Here is a 15,221-nt window from a genome sequence, read left to right as displayed (position 1 = left end):
GATAGTCAAGTCTTTTTTTTTATAAATTGATTTTATTTATTTAAAGAGAGAGAGAGAGAGAGAGAGAGAGACAGAGAGACAGAGAGACAGAGAGACAGAGAGACAGAGAGAGAATTTATTAACATTTATTTTTTAGTTCTCGGCGGACACAACATCTTTGTATGTGGTGCTGAGGATCGAACCCGGGCCGAACACATGCCAGGCAAGCGTGCTACTGCTTGAGCCACATCCCCAGCCCCTCAAGTCTTATTATTTTATAAAGCATACAGATATTAGTGATAAGACAACAAAATATATTTATTGATGTGGGAAAATATTCCCAATCTGTTGCTTTGTAATAATTTTTTTTTTTATTTTTGTTGTATGTGGTATGGAGATTGAATGAAGGTCCTTGCACATGTAAGCAAGTGCTCTAGCACTGAGCTTTACCTCAACCCTTTTGAAAGATTGACATAAGGTCCCACTAAGCTGCCCAAGCCGACCCTGAACTTGTGATTCTCCTGTTTCAGCTTCCTGAGTAGCTGGGATTATAGGCAAATATACCCACAACAAGCAGTAATAAAGATTTTTAAAAGTGCAGAGATATATATCTATCTGTATGTATGTGTGTACATGCATAAAAAATTATATATATACACATATATACCTGTATATAATTATATATATAATTATATGTATGCATATATAATATATATATATATACATAAGCTTTTAAACAACCAACATTTATAAAGTGATTATTATTTGTGAACTGTAATTTTTAACTCGGTGTTCAAAATAAAGGTTAAACATTTATTTGAAAATTTTAGGCACTGGGCTGGGGTTGTAGCTCAGTTGGTAAAGCATTTGCCTAGCAAGTGTTAGGCATTAGGTTCAATTCTCAGTACCACATAAAAAATATATAAGCAAAATAAAATATGGGCTGGGGATATGGCTCAAGAGGTAGTGCGCTTGCCTGGCATGTGTGCGGCCCAGGTTCGATTCCCAGTACCACATACAAACATGTTGTGTCCGCCAAAAAACTAAAAAATAAATATTAAAAAAATTCTCTCTCTCTCTCTCTCTCTCTCTCTCTCTCTCTCTCTCTCTCTCTCTCTTTAAAAAAAAATAAATAAAGTTATTGTGTCTAAAACTAAAAAAAAAATTTAAATAAATTTTAGGCATAGTTTCTCTAGATGCATAACTTTTGTAAATATTAAATTAGAAGATAATATTAGAGCCAATATCACTGATATGCTTTGCTATTTACATATAAATTTTGTGGCTCCTCCTCCACATTCACAGACAGGATTGTATCAGACATGAGGTTTGTGAGTTCTTTCATTTACTCTGCTCTTTTCTGACTTGCTTTCCTCTGCTTATTGTAATATTTGTCATTGCTTTGGGACTGTTCAGCATGGCCTGTGGAAGCAGATTCTTTCCTGGGCTACATAATTTGCTTACAACATATTTCAGTGTTGAAAAAATCAGCTTCATCTAATTCCTGTGCTCTTCTAAAGAAAACTCTCTGGCTCATGAAAAGCCTGTGCATGGCTTCCCATTACTTCAGTGCTTGTAGCTTTGACCTCAAAAGTCTCAGTGACTTGAGTGCCAGGAGCAGGTCCATCCTGTGATGGCCTTGCTTGCAATTTATCATGAAGTAAGTGGTGAAAACCTCTTCGGTCCTCTTAATTGTCTCATTTTCGACCTCTACCTTCTTTTTTCATACAAGAAAAAAAAAAATGTTGCCCTTTTTTTCTCATAATGTTTGAGCACAGGAGAGAGATCCTAAAAGTGTGCTTCAAGGACCCAAAGTATGTTTTCACCTCACATGTCTGTCTTGTTCCAACTGAGGGCGTAACCCTGACAACCAAGTAACTGGGTTTTATATTTTGTGTTTTTTAAACGCTACTCTTTGCCTTCTGTAAATTTAGACTCCTTATCGTGTTGGCCTGCCTCCTAAACTCTGAAGGCCACAGGATTCAGTGAAGCCTGCTGGCAATGACAGGCATATTGATGAAACCCACAGAATTATTTATTCTGATTTCCATCCTTGAAGTTGGAAGTTATCTGAGCATTGGCATTCCACAATCCCTATTAAAGCTCTCGGTTTCCTTTAGAGATCCCAACCAAAGAAAGGGGCTGGCAATTCATCTCTGAAGGTGAGAATTTGAAGACCCTAATCTCTGTCCCACAAAAAAGGGCCAGAGAACCACCAGAATCCTCCTAAATGACTGCACCTGGCCGGAGTGGGGGGTGGGGCATGCTCTGACCACCTTATTGGTTCACCTTCCTGATACTGTGTTATTTTTCAGAACAGGCTTTTTTTTTTTTTTTTTTTTTGGTGGTGGTGGTGGGGGGGTGATTTGCTTCTTTCCCTTAACAGGGAAAAGAATACTCCTCTTTTATAATTCTAAATTCTTTTTATTTTTGGAAAGCTACTTCCTTAGTGCTAAAATCCAAGGAATAAGACCCTAATTTGAATTTAAAAGAAAAAAAAAAGTAAACTGAGAGACTCAATCAGAGGCTAAATTGTGGTCTTTTATTTCCTAGCTTTTATCTGCTCTGGGCTCCTGTTTTGTTCCTGATTACTGATTTCCCCTGCAGTTATTTGGATCTGATTACCCATACCAGTTAATTGGTATTCCTCACTCCAATCCAAAATGCTCATTATTGGCTATGGGCAGGACCAGGCGGGGGAATTGGAGGCTCAAGGGTTAAAGCCAGGCCTTTATCACAGCTAGGAATGTGCGCCCTTTCCCCAAGGGGGTTAGCGATTGCTTCTTTGTGAAGGTCAGCATAGGCACTGCTTTCTTTCCTTTCTTCATTTCCCTTTTCTTGATTTCCAGTCCATTCTGGCAGTGGGGGGTGGCATTGCTCATAAAGAAAGTAAAGCAGAGTACTTGGGAAGGTACCAGGAGAAGATCTGCTTGGTAGAACTGCTGGGTGCCTGGTAGATCTTGAGAGTAAATGTGTGAGCCAGATATAGCCGCTTCCAGGTGACATCAGGATGGCCCTAAGTGCTTCAGTGTTACCTGCCCACATTCTCTACAGGAGCCTTTGGCTCAAATGACTCCCAAACAACTGAGGTTGATAGATGCAGACACTCTATGATTCAACAGCCTCATGCTTATATGGAAAACTCCTTTATTGAAACAGGTGATTACTAACACCTTGCATGCATCGAAAACTAGTATTAAGGGGCTGGGGTTGTGGCTCAGTGGTAGAGCACTCGCCTAGCACGGACAAGGCCCTAGGTTCAATCCTCCGCACCACATAAAAATAAATAAGTAAAATAAAGGTATTGTGTCCAACTACAACTAAAAAATTAAAAATTAAAAAAAAACTAGTATTAAACACAGATCAAAAATGTGTTAGCAGGGCTCATTCCTTCCAGGGCCTCTCATATCATTAGTGAAGTGTTTCCTGAAAGTGACAGAGATTAAGAACAAAAATTCTTTCTCCAAATGACAGAAAAACTCAAGGTACATATGCACTCCTGTAATCTCTGCTACTCAGGAGGTTGGGACCAGAGGATCACAAGTTCAAGGCCAACCTGGGTAACTTAGCAAGACCTTGTTTCAAAATGAAAAAGAACTAAGGATGTAGCCCCTTGGTAAATCACCCCTGGGTTTAATCCCCAGTAACAAATAAATAAGTAACCCTCAAGGAACTAACCAGGGCCTCTTCCAGGACAAAAGAACCTAACTTCCTTCCTCTGAAACAGGAACTTGTGCAGATCTTTCTTTATTTTGAAACAGGGAGCCCTAAAAGAATCCAACTGTCTCAAGGACAAAGTCAGCGAACCAAGGAAACTAGTGGGAGGAGTGTCAGAGGACAGGGTTTAAACAGGCTTCAGTTTAATTTATGCAGGCCTTTGACAATTCTCCTTTTCTTCCTCTCTCCCCACTAATTTTTAAAATGCAGTCCCAGGTGGGATCACTGGTGCCCACCTATAATCCCAGCAAGGGAGGCTGAGGCAGGAGGATCCCAAATTTGAGGCGTCAACAATTTAGCGAGAACTGTCTCAAAATAAAAAATTAAAAAGGACAGGAATATAGATAGCTCCATGGTAAAGCTCCCTTGGGTTTAATACCCAGTATCTCTCCCCACCAAAAAACTGTTAGTCCCATTGCTTTGAATCATTGTTTTAATTTTTGATAGCAAAGTCCATTTTCATCCAAGAGAATGCTGAGAAGTAGTTCATGTCGAATAATATGCATTCTTCTAAAAATATTATTTTGGTTTGTGTGTGTACATGTGTATGGTACTGAGGATTGAACCCAGGGGTGCTCTACCACCACTGACCTACATTCTCAGTGCTTTTTATTTAGAGACAAGATCTTACTAAGGTGACCACACTGGCCTGAAACTTGCAATGCTCCTGCCTCAGCCTACCTAGTTGCTGAAATTACAGATGTGCACCAGCATATCCAGCTATATTTTGTTTTGTTTTGTTTTGGTTTTGGTACCAGGAATTGAACCTCAGCCACATCCCCAACCTTTTTGTATATTTTTTTTAAAGATAAGTTCTTGCTAAGTTGCCTAGAGCCTTGCTAAATTTCTGAGGCCAGTTTTGAATTTGTGATCCTCCTGCCTCAGCCTCCTGAGTTTCCTGATTACAGGCATGAGTCATCATGCCCAGATTTTTTTAAATTGGGAATTGAACCCAGGGTTACTTTACCACTGAGTTACATCCCCAGGTCTTTTTATTTTTAACTTTGACATAGGTCTTAATAAGTTGCTGAGGCTGGCCTTGAACTTGTGATCCTCCTACCTCAGCCTTTTGAGTCACTGGAATTGTAGGTGTTTATCACCATGCTACAGTTTGATTTTTTGATTGGTGCATATTAATTGCCCATATTTACAGGGTAACAGTGTGACATTTCAAAACATATACACAATGTGTAATGATCAGATCAGGATAACTGGCATATATGTTACCTCAAATATACATAATTTCTTTACATTGGGAACATTCAAAATCTTCTCTGCAGCTGGATATGGTGGAGCACAATTGTAATCTGAGCTACTCAGGAGACTGAGGCAGGAGGATCACAAGTTTGAGGCCAATTTCAGCTGTTTAGCAAGACTGTCAAAATTTAAAAAATAAATAAATAAATCAAAAAGACTGTGCAATGTAGCTCAGTGGTAGAGCACCCATGGGTTCAATCCCCAGTACTAGGAAAAGCAAAAACAAAAACAAAATCCCTCTCTAGTAACAATTTTGAAATATTCAATTAATTTCCCCTAAGTGCCACAGATACACACATTACAGAATTATTTTGAGGTTGCATCTCATGAAATTGCTGAAGCTGGCTGTGAACTTGCAATCCTCCTGCACCCTGGGATTATAGGTGTGTTCCACTGAGTCCAGCTGTAAAATACTTTAAAAATGGGGAATTAAGTATAATTTCTAAAATAGATAAAAACCTAAAGAGAAAAAATAATTTGCCTGAAAGAGCAAAACAAGAATGGAAGAGGAAGTGGTTAAATTAGCCCCCCCAAAAAAAAAGCTGGAACCAAAACAATGTGAAGACCTCCACTGTTAGCATTTCTGAACTGCTGAAATCTATGTGCCTCTTTCCATTTCCTGCCTTGTAATGCCCTCTTTACCAACACCAAGATTAAAAAAAAAGGGTCATCAGACCATTAGTCAGCACTTCCAACAGAATTGCATCAAGGATTAATCATCTCTGAAAGGACTTCCCCATTTTCCTCTTCAAAGTAATGGTTTCTAGATCCGTCATTTTAAGAATTACTGAGTTCTGGGAGCAATACCGTCTGAAGGGGCAGGGGCAAAGGAGGGGACAGGAAAAAAAAAGTAGATAAAGAATTTTTCAGGGTTTGGTTTTGTTTTGTATTAGATGCTGGAGATTGAGGCCAAGGGAGCTCACCCACTGAGCCAAATCCCCAGCCCTTTTTATTTTTTTATTTTGAGACAGGGTCTTGCTATGTTGTGTGAAGGCTGACTTTGAACTTATGATCCTTCTGCTTTAGCCTCCTGAGCCACTGGGAATACAAGTGTATGCCACTGTACCTGCCCAGAATTCCTGAGTTTTATGTTCAAGTGTGTTGTAGGATAATTCACTCCACATAAAATCTGTACTCAAAAGTCCAAATTTTTGTACATAACAGTGTTCCTTAATGAAATGGGCTTTGAGGCCAGTGAATTCTGAGTTCCAGTTCCAGCTCTGCCAATTACTACTTCTGTAACCTCGAACCCATACTTAAAAAACTTTTTGAGCTTCCTTTTCTTTCTAGATGCAATGAGAATTCTAAGGATTAAATGAGAAAGGCAATATAAAAGGAACTTCCTCATCCCTAGTATGTAATAGGTGCTCAATAAATTAAAACCATGATTATCTTGTCAAGAAATCAATGCTCACATATATGGAAGGACAAAAGAGAAAGTCCTGGAAAAATAGCTAGAGGAAAATAGAGTTTAAGAGTACATACAGACAATAAGAAGGCCGGGGAGGGTATGTATTTATATGTGCGCACAGGCCTGTGTGTGTCCTGTGTGGGAGCTATCAAAGAACAAAATTACAATTAGTTTAAAGATCTTAGTTGGTTTTATTTTCAATTCTTGAATCCAGCAGCATTTCATTCCATAAAATAAATGTTCCAATGGTTGGAATAAAGGGGGTTGGTTTTACAGAGAAGGGCTTAAAGAAAGCAGAAACAGAAACAAAAATCATAGTGGTCATTTCAAAGTTACCTTCCTTATAAGGAAGGGACAGGGAGCTAGAACAATAAGAAAATAGTGGATTTATTAACATCATGTTATTTCGGGTTATTTCCTTTGTGTAAGGATTAAGGCTGAGGGAACTTCATTATCTTGCCAATTTAAATCAGACTGTTTAGGAAATTTGGCTATTATCTCTCTAGTGCCAATTTCTCCGAAGTTCAGACAAACAGCTTAATTTCAGCCCAGTGAAATTAAGCATTGAGTGACTCCATTTTGATTTTTAACCCAGTTTGTTCAAGAGCTTAGTTTAAAATAACAGCCTCAACAGGTGTGGTGACTGAACGTTCATAATCCCAGGGATGCAGGAGATTGAGGCAGGATTGAAAGTTTTAGGCCAGCCTCAGCAATTTAGCAAGAACTTGTCTCAAAATTTATATATATATAAATTTGATATATATATCACAAACTGGGGATGTAGCTCAATGGCAAAATGCCCCTGAGTTCAATCCCCAGCACCAAATTAATAAATTAAATAATTATACAATGTACAATGTCCTCCTGGAATTTTTATTTAACAGAGCAAGAAGAGAAAGAGAGATTCAGCAAGAAAGTATGCACAAGATCAAGAGACGAGAGAGAGAGAGAGAGAAGAGAGAGCAGAACTGCAAGGATGGAGAAGAAGATAAGGAAGAGAAGAAGGGTAACCTCTTTGGTAACAAGAAAAATGAGAGGCTACATCGAGTAAAAGAGGAGACATCTGGCTTAAAGTCATGGAGTCCACCATCAATTCCAAATCACACAATCAGCCAAAATGGCCCATTTCCTCAATGTCTCTCTATTTTCTTCTAAAGTTCCTAGGGCCACTAACTTCCAGGTGCAGTACTTTCCCTAGATAGTCAGAGAAGCATAAAGCTAATAAACAATGAGCTCCTGAAGACTGCCACCTGGATGCTACGACAGGAGCAAAATTTTCATTTTGAAGTGCTTTGCTCTTTTTGCCTCCTTGAGTAGAGTATTTTGCACTAATTTGTCTTCGGCAATGATTTGCCCAGAAAGAAGCCCTGAATGTATTATAAAAGGAGAACAAGACAGGTTTTGCTTCTGTCTTTCAAAATGTAAGGTCAGACAAGTGTCTTGAAAAGGAATTTGCTGAACTGAATTTGTGAGGTCTTAGTACTTTTAACAACCAAGCAGGACCCTTTAGATCATGAAGTTCTATTACAATAATGTGAAGAACAATAATAATAAGGTGACCTGCTTGTTACTAAGATTTAGCCAGGCAGAGTCAAGAAGAAGATGCAGAAGAAGAAAACATCTGCCTTTTGTCTGCCTGGAGAATTGTGAAGGGTGTGTGTGTGTGTGTGTGTAGAGAAAGAGAGAGAGAGAGAGAGATGTAAAATGATAAAGGTCATCTGATTTCTGCTTCCCTAACCCTTCTGAGTTTCACCCTGGAAGGCAGAGCAAGGATCACTGTTGAAAAGTCTCCCCAAGGTTTCTGCATAGGGGTGGTCCCATGAAAAGCTGGTGAAGCCAGGCAAAAACCTAGGAACCAAACCACCCCTAAGGCCGCATGGCTAGACAGAGATGTAAGAGGATCCAGTGTTGGTATAAACACTAGGCAGTGCCTAGGAAAGCTTGTTCCAGGCAGTGAGATAAGAAGAAATCTAAAGAATATGATAATGGGGCTGGGCACAGTGGTGTAGGCCTGTAATCCCAGTGAATCAGGAGGCTGAGGCAGGAGGATTGAAAGTTCAAGGGTAGCCTCAGTAATTTAACAAGGCCCTAAGCAACTTAGTGAGATCCTGTCTCAGAATAAAAAATAAAAAGAGGTAGGGATATGGCTCAGTGGTAAAGCACCCCCAGGTTCAATTCCCAGTATTGGAGCCAGGAAGAATAGGATAATGAAGAAAATGGAGAGAGGAAACTGGCCACTTCTCTTTTCTCCCATCTGTAGATGGAGAGTAAAGCAGAGTGACCTTGGTTGTAAAGTAAAAGAAATGTATTCAGAACATCTGAAGAAATGCATCTGTGCAGTGACATGCAACATAGGGTGGCCCTGCATTGTATCTGGGCCTGCCAGGGTGGAGGAGTAAGAGTAATAAAACATCTAAACCCTCTAGATGAGACCTTCAACTTCTTTCTTTGGGATGTGAAAACAGTGGGACATTTACAGCCCTGGGGTTGAACATGGAGCAATCCATTTGCTTATCAAATGTAGGTGAAGCTGTAACAATAACTTTTAACTCTTCACTTTTGCCTGCAAATGTCTGAGGAGTGGCTAAAAATAGGATTAAAGACCCTGCATCTCTGCCTCCATTTTGCATCAGTCCTCTTGGTTCTGAATCACCTTAGATTCTGGGAACAGGAGGTCTGCTCCATAAGTATCCTGTAATGAACTGAAGCTACACCCCTGTGCACCCATGGAACAAAATGACTTTCTCAGCACTGACAAGGCCCTGCCTGACCTGAGATAATGATGGATGGATCACACCCTATCAAGATCACCTACTTTGGCAGCTGTGAAAATCCTCCAGCTGTGCAAAACCCCCAAGCCTTGCCCTCATACCCCTTTCTATAAAACCTCAAAGTCATTGTCAGCCCCTTGAAGATGGAGCTAAGGAAGTGGGTCCCCTGCTTTCCCGCTATGGCTAAGCTGATGAAAGCTCCTTTCATGCTTTTTGCCATTACTTTTTGTTTGGTTTGGGAAGAGAGTGGTAGGATCTGATTTGTTGGCTCCCCAGGGTCAAGCCTGCAGCCTAGGCCCCTAGTAACAAAGCCAGGCTTGGAAAAGAGGCAGCCAGCCTTCAAAAGGCTCTCCCAGGCACCAGGGGAAACTGAAATGAGGACATGTCAGCCAGAGCACACTGCTGGACTTTGACCAAACCCAGAAAGACCAACCACAAGTCACACCCACCCAAGCAGTGGCCACAAACACCCACAGGGCAAGCAGCACCAAGTGGAACAGGGATGGCAGCCAGCACAGGGCCAGGAAATGAGCCTGAGGACAACCCCTCCCCACCAGGACATTGCATAAGCTACAGCCTTCCTCCAGCCTTTAGGTGAGTGAAGGAAGGGGTTGAGTGCTTGAACAGTTCCATCCAAAGGAGGCAGAATGGTATCTAAATGGATTAAAATAGAGGAAAGGAGTACTTGTGTGTGTGTGTGTGTGTGTGTGTGTGTGTGTGTGTGTGTGTGTGTGTGCGTGCATGCTGGGGATTGAACCCAGGGTCTCATGCATGTTAACCACATGATCTATCCCTGAACTACATCCCCAGCTAGAACTACATTTTAAACCAAGTACTTTATTATTCTCTCCCCTCATCCCTGTAATCAGAAGGTAGGGGCTAGAGAGGGAAATCAGAATAGTTTAGACTAAATAAAATTCATTTTTCTGTGCATCCAGGTTGTAATGTGGATAAAAATTTTGCAATTCCATCACACATTCTTTCTTTGGTTCCATGAAAAACAAACAAACAAACCAAAAAGAAGAAAAAAAAAAAACGGTCTAAGCATAAACGTCACTGTTGACTGGGAGAACTTCCAAAGGAATGAATTCTTTGAAAGAGCAGGAATGTTCATTCTATGTGGTCTGGCTTCAGTGGGGAGGATCAGAGGAAGGGAGGGAAAGGGCTGTGGAAGGGGTTTTGTCTATTTTGTTTTCGGTTATGTGGGAGCATAATAGGTGCTCTATAAATATGTTAAATGGAGGAGCAGATGGACATTTGAGTGTCTGGCTTGTGCCAAGCATTGAAATACATGATCCTATTTAATTCTTACAACAGCCTTTGAAGTTAGTATTATCATCACTATTTTATAGATAAAGAAATGAGTTCAATAGGTTGAATAACTTCTCCAGGGCCACACACCCAGTAAGTGTGTGAGGGAAACAGGATTAAAACACAGGCCTAGCTGAAAACTTCAGCTCTTCAATGTCTTTCCCCCTTGCTAGGGGAAAAGCTGTCATGTGGAAGGAAATGTCAGGATTTCTGCATTGCTCATGTTACCTCAGGAACGATCCCAGTGCCATCTGTGGTGACCAGACTCACACACTGCCATGACCATATCATGAAGGTAACACTAGTATCATGGCAATCGCTGTATCTAAGTGGAAATGCAATGGTTATCGGGATAAATCACAGGGTAGTAGAAAGAACTGTGTGAGAAGCCAAAATGCAATTCCAGAAAAAGGAAAGGAAATAAGAAAGAGGGGAATCATCACCCTAATCTGTAGTTTAACTAAAACAAGCATTCTGAATGTCAAAAGAACCCTTGAGCATTGTGTAATCAAAATAAAAAAATGAAATAGGTCAAACTGCATAAAAATAAGTCCTTTCTTGGATTTTTAGTGACGTTACAAACCACAAAAGACTCCACCATCTTTTTAAATTATAGCCTGTTCTCTCACCCGCTGGTGGGTTGTTTGGTCAAATACCAACATCTACATTAACGTTTGCCACACCCTTCTGCTTTGATCTCTGGCTCCCTCTAAACTCAGCCAACATTCGTTCTGCTGCAGAAGCAAATTCGTTGTCATTTCAAAGACTTGCATTTCATTTACCCCACTTTTAAAAATCAGCAAGGGCCTGGTAGCTCAAGGGTCTAAAGTAAACCTGGCTGGATCTAATCTAAAAAAAGTGAAGCTAGAGACATTAAAATGGAAATATAACTCACAACACAAATATTTCACTTTTGACCATTGCTCTTACTAATGCAACTATGATTTCCAAATTGCACAAGGAAAAGAGAAATGATTAGGAGTCAGGAGCATGTCATGGATCTCTACAATGGGACAACTGAAAATGCTAATCTTGAAGGTCCCTTGCAATTTGATGAATGGATGACCACCAGTTAGAGGAAGCCTGAGGAAGTTTCCTGACTTTCAGGCATAAAGGAAAAGCAATGCCCATCTTCACTAGTTACCCTGATCATGTGACACAGGGGAAGTTATTTAACCTCATAAGCCTTACATTCAACCTCAGCAGACGGGTAGTAACATACACTTCCCAGAAGCATTGTGTGGAGCTAGTTGAAAAGAGGAGGATCGGATTGGCTAATATAATTTTTAAACTCTTAATTTTTAAAGGAATTTTATAAAGAAGAAGGAAGGGATTAACACTTGGAGAGTGTCTATGATGCAGCCTACAAACGTGCCCATCTGATTTCTCCATTATACTAATACTGTGTTCAAGATGTCACCATTTAGAAAGCTGGACCTTCTGTTGTTTGTGTGCCTGTCACCACCATACAGTGGGAATCCAGGAGCTGGAGCTGTTCTGTCCAGAGAGGTGGCAGCCTCCAGGGATCAGATATACTCACCAAAAGGTCTCACTGACCCCATAGTCCAGAACCTGAGCAGGTCTGTTCCCCCACTCGGCCCATGTTTGTCACACCCCTGGCCACCAGAAGGAAACTGCCCACTGAGGAACTTACCGAGCAAGGAATCCCAGGTGAGTAGTTCAGGCCTGAGTGCTCGGTTGCTCCAATTTATATCGGGTGGAAAACTGGAGTCCCCAAGGTCACTTGTGGTTACTGTTATGTCACATTTGTCCTATATAGTTGTTTTTTTTTTTTTCAAATTGAATTAGTTACCAACATTTAAAACAGGAACCAACATTTATACACCCAAACCTCTGTAGTCAGCTCCCTTTGGCATACCTACTAATGCTGGGCTCCTCATCTCAGCTGGCAACAAAGACAGGGATCCAATAAAGACTTCTCCATCAGGATGGGCATTTACTCTCAAGTTCATCCATCCCTCCCAGTCCCACCTCATTCCAGTAAACTCTCTGCCTGGTTCCAAGAAGAATATGGGCATAGTCACTGATTCCAAATAACTGAACAGAGGGGGGGGGGAAACACACATCTAAAAAGACTAGGGAAGTTTCAACTGCATGCAACTGGATACAGGATCCAAGTGGCTACTTAGGCTTCCAGTCAGGAAGCTGATCTAACAAGAGACCTATCCAGGAAGCCCTGAAAAACAAATGATGGCCACACAATGGCTAGCTTAGTGCTGTGCCAACAGGCAGCAGGTCACTACCCCTGGTGGGGAATCAGGCCACACCAGGAATACTGTATTTTGTTTTGTTTTGTTACGGGACTAGGGATTGAAACCAGGGACTCTTTACCACTCAGCCATATCCTGAGCCCTTTTGATTTTTTTTATTTTGAGACAGCATCTCACTATGTTGCCCAGGCTCACCTCAAATTTGGGATCCTCTTGCCTCAGTCTCCCACTGGGGTGACAGTTATGTGCCATGCCACCACACCAGGACAGAAGCTTTGTTTTAGCACTACAATTGCTGAGCCTGGCAGACTGGCACACACCTGGAACCCCAGTGGCTGGGGAGGCTGAGTCAGGAGGAGGGTAAGTTCGAGGTCAGCCTGAGAAGCATAGTGAGACCCTGTCTCAAAATTAAAACCTAAAAGGGCTCCACAGGTATTGAGCCTGGTTTCAATCCTCAGTATGGAAAACACACACACGCGCGCGCACACACACACACACACACACACACACGCACACGCACACACATGCGCACTCACACACACAATTGCTTTTCGACTGCAAAAACCATGCATGGTTTATAAAATGTCATTCTATAAGATATATTAGTTAACAGCAAATATATGAAACATATGAAGACTTTTCCACAATGCAAAGGGATGTTTCAGCCTACTCAGAGATGAATTCAAATAGTGCTTCACTATAGTAAATGCTCTCTAGATCTTACAATTCTCTCCAATACAAAATTACCCAGTTCCATTTAAAAACCACTATAAATCATGGAGATCCTGATCTTAGCTCAAAAGATAGATTCTTGTTTTCCCAAAGTCTATAACTCGGCTCATTTCAGAGAAGATACATTTGTTTCCCCATACCCCAGCCTGAATGCCAATTCCTGCCACAGGTCCTACTTGTGGGAAAGGCTTGGTGTGCTGAGACTCCTATGTTAGTTTATCCTATTAAAGAGCATATGCTTTGTTATCCTTTACTGAACCTTGGCAGGGCTTCTTCATCCTCTTTGGAGTTAAGTGAAAAGCAAGACTCTGCACTGGGCTGTTAATGATTCCTAGTGAGAGCCATGAAATGTGAATGGTGTTCATCCCCAGAGATTATTCAAGTAGGAAGCCACAAATCCCAGGACATCCTGCCAATTCAAAAATATGGGAAACAAAGTCGCACTCCCAATTTGTGCTCCTCCTTAAGCTTACCAAAAAAAGGCCTTGAGCAAGGAGAAATGATGCTACCAAATTTATTTGCTTTAACTAGAATGTCAGAGCCTCTGAAATAAAAGGGAATAATATGGATAGCCTCCAAATTAGAGAAAAATTCATGGAGTGACATAGAAAGAATGTGAATCGTTTATAACACTGGGAAGCTATACTAATCCTTGATGTGTAAAACTTCTTTTGTATGGAATGCAAAGTTCTCTTTTTCCTTTAGATAGGTTTAAATGAAAGTGGGGATGACTATAAGAAAATGTTCCTATTACTTTGCTCCAAATAAAAGTTCCCTGCCAATTACGAGCGCATTCCTAATTGATAATGAAATGCAAAGCCTAATGTAAACTTACCGTGGTAACACAGACACACAATTTTATATGAGTCAGAATTGTGTAAACCACAAGTAACATCAGGGCTAGAGCCAGCACTCTATTCCAAATGACGGAAGGCATGTGGTGGCCTGGAATCTGCCCTCTCCAGGGAGCAAATAATAACATTTGATCACAGGATAGCATTTTAATGAAGCTCATCTCTTGCGTGCTCTTTTTTTTCCTTCAATGTTTATTTAATTCCTTCAAATTCCCCATAGATTTACTGTATCCATTAGGCAAAAATTATGTAGAAAGAATTGTTTAATAAAAGATACCTAGGTCATTAGAGAATTATATAATCAGACATGACTTTCAAAAAACCAACTTGTCTGCTGCCTTTCCCACCCCACCACCACATTATGGCAGAGCAAAAGGCTCTTCTCAGATGCCAGTACCTGATACTGGATTTCCTAGACTCCAGAACTGCAGGTCAATAAATTTCTGTTCATTGTAAGTTTTTTTTTTTTAATCCAGCTACTTAAGGATCAAAACACAAAGAAAAATACTTGTCCATTTCTTAAATTAAAAACACTTTGTCAGGCTGGAGGTGTGGCTCAGTGGTAGAGTGTGTGTCTTGCACCCAGGCACTGGGTCCAATCCTCAGCACCACATAAAAATAAGTAAGTCAAAAATAAAAGTATTGTGTCCATCTACAACTAAAAAATTTTTTTCAAGAAAACCACTTTAGCAGGGCATAGTGGTCATGCCTGTAATCTCAGAGGCTCTGGAGGCTGAGACTGGAGAATCTCAAGTTCAAACCCAGCTCAGAAACTTAGTGAGGTCCTAAATAACTCAGGAAGGCCCTGTCTCTAATAAAATATAAAAAGAGTACAAAAAAAAAAAACTTTGTCTTTAAGTAATGTTTAACATTACATTGAACTAATATGTTTATTCTAAATTTTCACTTTACAGAGGAACTCATTAGTTAATTCATTAATAATTTTGGAAAAGACAAA

The 15,221-nt window shown here is 40.5% G+C and overlaps 1 long non-coding RNA gene across 1 annotated transcript; it reads left to right on the top strand.

Annotated features, from left to right (window-relative positions):
• Positions 1-2,018: 2,018 nt before the first annotated feature.
• On the top strand, positions 2,019-7,651 carry LOC144368176 (uncharacterized). Its single transcript, XR_013427951.1, has 2 exons — positions 2,019-2,141; positions 7,249-7,651. It is a non-coding gene; the product is annotated as an uncharacterized LOC144368176 (long non-coding RNA).
• Positions 7,652-15,221: the final 7,570 nt, after the last annotated feature.

Source organism: Ictidomys tridecemlineatus, chromosome 11 (assembly GCF_052094955.1).
Source record: "Ictidomys tridecemlineatus isolate mIctTri1 chromosome 11, mIctTri1.hap1, whole genome shotgun sequence".
Taxonomy (NCBI): Eukaryota; Metazoa; Chordata; class Mammalia; order Rodentia; family Sciuridae; genus Ictidomys; species Ictidomys tridecemlineatus.
This window is presented reverse-complemented; position numbering and strand designations above follow the sequence as displayed.